Source organism: Megalobrama amblycephala, linkage group LG7 (assembly GCF_018812025.1).
Source record: "Megalobrama amblycephala isolate DHTTF-2021 linkage group LG7, ASM1881202v1, whole genome shotgun sequence".
In the NCBI taxonomy this organism is placed as follows: domain Eukaryota; kingdom Metazoa; phylum Chordata; class Actinopteri; order Cypriniformes; family Xenocyprididae; genus Megalobrama; species Megalobrama amblycephala.
The window spans coordinates 32017660-32022840 of NC_063050.1; the positions used below are offsets into that span (position 1 = coordinate 32017660).

At 39.1% G+C, this 5181-nt stretch overlaps 1 long non-coding RNA gene across 1 annotated transcript; it reads right to left on the bottom strand.

Annotated features, from left to right (window-relative positions):
* Positions 1 to 212: 212 nt before the first annotated feature.
* On the bottom strand, positions 213 to 4001 carry LOC125272326. The gene is made up of 5 exons (XR_007185820.1): positions 3542 to 4001; positions 3377 to 3440; positions 3015 to 3103; positions 2631 to 2705; positions 213 to 388 (listed from the first exon to the last, which is right to left on the bottom strand). It is a non-coding gene; the product is annotated as an uncharacterized LOC125272326 (long non-coding RNA).
* Between the last annotated feature and the right edge of the window lie 1180 nt (positions 4002 to 5181).

A 5181-nucleotide genomic window follows, 5' to 3' on the forward strand; every position in this document is an offset into this window, starting at 1 on the left:
TGTGAAACCCATGTAATCACATGTGAAATGTATATTCCCATGTGAAACCATGAGATCACATGTGAAACATGTACATTCCCATGTGCGATCCTTGGAATAACATTTGAAACCCATCAACAATCATTTCTAACAAAACAACAACAGAAAATGATAGCATGTTCTTATGTAGGGCCTATAGCCATGTTTCCCAACATTAAAACAAACAATTCAAATTTATTTACAATTCTTTATTTATAAACAATTATTTTATTTAATTTCATTAGAAATACAAATGTGAATATGAATTTTTAAAACAAAAAAAGCAAAACCAAATATAAAAATATGAATTGTGAGTTTCTGAATGTGTGGAATGTCGTTTCAGTCCTCTGTGTCTCCTTCAGCAGGTTTCCTGTTTTGGGATAGTAAAACAATCAGATTAGGGCAGTGCAAACATCTATCCTGATAAAGTAAACTTAATAAATAAAGTAAACTATCCTGATAAAGTAAAGTTTTATTTATTTTCTTTATGGATTTCAGGATCGTATATGATATGTTATATTGGTAGTAGCCAATCATATCCTGTGCGCACCTACAGCATGCCCTCTAGAAGCCATCCAAAATGGGAGTTCTAATGACTCTAAGGATTTCTAGTGAGGTAAAAACATAGCATATAAAGATTTGTATCTGACTCAGAGTATTCTATTTATGTCTACGTATATGCAGGGTTCGTACGGGTGCTTGAAATCCTTGAAAGTGCTTGAATTTTGATGATGTGTTTTCAAGGTTTGAAAAGTGCTTGAATTTTGGATAAAGTGCTTGAAAATCCTTGAAATTGTAACTGTATTTCTTTTACAACAAATACCTATCTGTTTATTAAATGGAGAAATAAAATGGCGCGTTTATATTTTCGCCTGGCTCCGCATTGCGAGCATAGACCGTAAAATAGTGATGTGTCGTTCATGAACGATTCGTTCATTTTGAACGAGTCTTAAATATGACTCGGGACAACGAGTCATCTCAGAGAGCGATTCGTTCATTTTGTGTTGACCGCGCATGCGCAACATCTCATAAGCATACTACGGGAAACAGAAAAGATTAGTTCATTTCTCGAGTCCGCGGGTCCGAGTCGTTCGTTCATCAAGTCACAGCTCCATATTAGGGCACGGATATGCAGTCTGTACTGGCGGAAACAGAAAAGATTAGTTCATCTCTCGAGTCCTCGGGTCCGAGTCGTTCGTTCAAGTCCCCATAGGCTGAATACAGAAACAGAAATGATTAGTTCATCTCTCGAGTCCTCGTTTATAATAATATTTATTTTAAATAATTTAAATAATAAAAACACCACATTTAACAATAAAAATATTCCTACACAAACAAGATGGAACTTTCTTTTTGTTCAGATGTTTATTGCAGACTTATTTTGATAATTTTATGATAATTCTTAAATATAGTAAAATATACAGTCTATAATCCGAATGTAATGTTGTATATTTTGCGAGACACTGGACCGGGAAGCGGTCACGTGACAAAAGAACGAGACTCGGACCCGAAGACTCGAGAGATGAACTAATCATTTCTGTTTCTGTATTCAGCCTATGGGGACTTGAACGAACGACTCGGACCCGAGGACTCGAGAAATGAACTAATCTTTTCCGTTTCCGCCGGTACAGACTGCATATCCGTGCCCTAATATGGAGCTGTGACTTGATCGGACTTGATGAACGAACGACTCGTACCCGCGGACTCGAGAAATGAACTAATCTTTTCTGTTTCCGTTACCGCATCGCATTGCTTGGGCTGTCACTGCCCAGACCACATCAGAGTCAGTCACTGACGTATCGACTGCGGAACTAACAACTCGAACAAGAGGTGCAAGAGGTGAACAGCATTCCGGGGAACAGCAGCCCTGCTGGAAAAACCAGCATAGACCAGCATACCAGCACCAGCATCCCATTCCAGCAAGACCAGCATAAGTTGTGTTTTGGTGCTGGTTTGCTGGTGACCACCAGCATGGGATGCTTGTGCTGGTATGCTGGTCACTATTATTTATTTATTTTTTTTCCCCACAGGATTTGTTGGTCCCAAACCTATAAACTGTAGTGTACTCTAATGGGGTCATATATATATATATATATATATATATATATATATATATATATATATAAATTTTTTTTAAAGAAATTCACATTTTTATTCAGCAAGGATGCATTAAATTGACCAAAAGTGAGAGGAAATATTTCTGTTTCAAAAAAATGTTGTTCTTTTTTAACTTCTATTAAACAAAGAATCCTGAGAAAAAAAGAAAAAAAAAAACTGAAGCAGCACAACTGTTTTCAACATTGATAATAATTAGAAATGTTTCTTGAGCATCAAATCAGCATAATAGAATTATTTCTGAAGGATCATGTGACACTGAAGACTGGAGTAATGATGCTGAAAATTCAGCTTTGATCACAGGAATAAATTACACTTTACTATATATTCACATAATAAAAAGTATTTTAAATTGTAATATTTCAATGTTACTGTTTTTACTGTATGTTGATCCAATGAACGCAGCCTTTGTGAACAGAAGATACTTTAAAAACATTAAAAATCTTATCGACCCCACACTTTTGAACATTAGTGTATGTTTAAGAGGCTTTACTTACTAGTCATTTGGTCCGACAGGAACTTTTTTATCCGCTCCAACTCTGCTATGGTGCAGGGCATCAACAGGGAAGGATCTAGGAACATAAACAATTTGTCACAGAGCCAACAATATTATTATTCAATGCCAGGTTCATTAAAAGAAAAGAAGCTACAGCAGGAAAAGAAGAATACACATAAACTGAATTTATGTTTTTTTGTTTACTTATTCATTAAATATTGCTCATACAGTGTCACTTACATTTGGATGTCAAAGCCTTCTTAAAACAAATTAAATAAATAAAAACTGTAAATTTGAGAAAATAAAAGAAGAAAATAACAGATGCATGGTATAGGTAAAAAATATTGTGGAAAAAATGGATATGGAGTTAATTGGTGAGTTTCACCTGTGTTTCCTTCCTGTCAGCAGGTTCCTTCAGAAATGCTGAAATCTTCTGAGCTTTCCCTCTGTTGTAGAGGGGTTATTTTGTCGCTGCTGAAATCACAGAACAATGTTTATCAATATTTGTTTACCATGAGAGATCAAAACGCTTTTGAAAACTTGTGCTCCCTGCAAGTTACGTCACCGATTAACAGTAGGCTACATTTACGTTTATAAATTAGCCAGCTTCTAATCACCCATAGACAGCAAAACCTTTACAAAACTATCAAAACCTCTACACATAAACCTCTACACATCATCTACACATAAAGATGTGATTAAAAGCCTAAACTATTATAAACAAATCGATCGTTAGAGTTAGCCTACCTCTTCTGAAAACGGGATGCTAACGGAGATGATAACGGAGTTTTTCGAAGACACTAAACTGTTTCTGTAAAGTAAATATTCAACATAAGTGTGTCAATTACATGTTAGAGAAGTGTCAAGAACAGTTGTGTGTGTTATTCGTGTGATTTTAGCGACTAAACTCACCTGAAAGAAGTGAAAACAACAGCGAGAGGCTGCTGTTTTTGCTGCTTGTCAGTTGTTGTTTCTCCGTTTCCATGGCAACTCTGCGCCGCTCCAGTGTTTGAAAGCGGTTCGGCGCGCACACGCATTAAAACACGTCACAGTCATGCAGCACTTACATAAATAAACATCTAGAATTAAAACATTACATAAAAAAAATCTCATTAATATTAAATCATGAATTTAAAACTCATTTTGTAGTTTTATGACCCTATAGGAGCAAAATGCCACCCCAGCATAGTGGGACAATTGTGGCACTTTTATAACTTAATAAGTGTGTAACTTTTATAACTTAATTATTTATTTATTTTTTTTACAAACATTCAACCACGTTATTTTATTTGAAAGCGTGCCCATAGGCAGTTTTTTTATACCAAGTTTTTGATATAGATATTAAGTCAGTCTTAATATTTTTTATTCAGACTTTCAGATTTTTTAACTGTAAAAATAATATAAAATAAATACACACTTATCAAAAAAGATGTCCTGTAAGCGCTTAGTAGAAACTGGACCGATTATCGGCTTGCCACTGGTGTACCAACGGTGGCCCAGCAGCGGCAAACCGCTGGTGATGTGCCACCCAAAAAACGCTGTCAGATTGACGGCATTTTCAGATTGGTCGGCTTGCCGATGGTGTGCCGACGGTGGTCCGACCGTTTCAAGCCGCTGACTTTGTGCCGCCCAAAAAACGCTGGCGGACCGGCAGGTCATTGTTAGCTGGGTAATGAGCTAAAATAAAACAAGAAAATGCTGGTAGACCAGCATCACCAGCAGGACCATGCTGGTAGACCAGCATCACCAACAAGACCATGCTGGTTGACCAGCATCACCAGCAAGACCATGCTGGTAGACCAGCATCACCAGCGAGACCATGATGGTTGACCAGCATCACCAGCGAGACCATAATGGTTGACCAGCATCACCAGCGAGACCATGATGGTTGACCAGCATCACCAGCGAGACCATGATGGTTGACCAGCATCACCAGCAAGACCATGATGGTAGACCAGCGAGACCATGATCCCCAGCAAGGTTGACCAGCATCACCAGCGAGACCATGATGGTTGACCAGCATCACCAGCGAGACCATGGTATGGTTGACCAGCATCACCAGCGAGACCATGATGGTTGACCAGCATCACCAGCGAGACCATGATGGTTGACCAGCATCACCAGCAAGACCATGATGGTAGACCAGCATCCCCAGCAAGACCATGCTGGTTGACCAGCATCACCAGCGAGACCATGATGGTTGACCAGCATCACCAGCGAGACCATATGGTTGACCAGCATCACCCAGCAATGGTTGACCATCACCAGCGAGACCATGATGGTTGACCAGCATCACCAGCAAGACCATGATGGTAGACCAGCATCCCCAGCAAGACCATGCTGGTTGACCAGCATCACCAGCAAGACCATGATGGTAGACCAGCATCCCCAGCAAGACCATGATGGTAGACCAGCATCACCAGCAAGACCATGCTGGTTGACCAGCATCACCAGCAAGACCATGATGGTAGACCAGCATAGTCTTGCTGGTCCACCAGCTAAACCAGCACCAAACCAGCATGGACCAGCATGGACCAGCACATACCAGCATA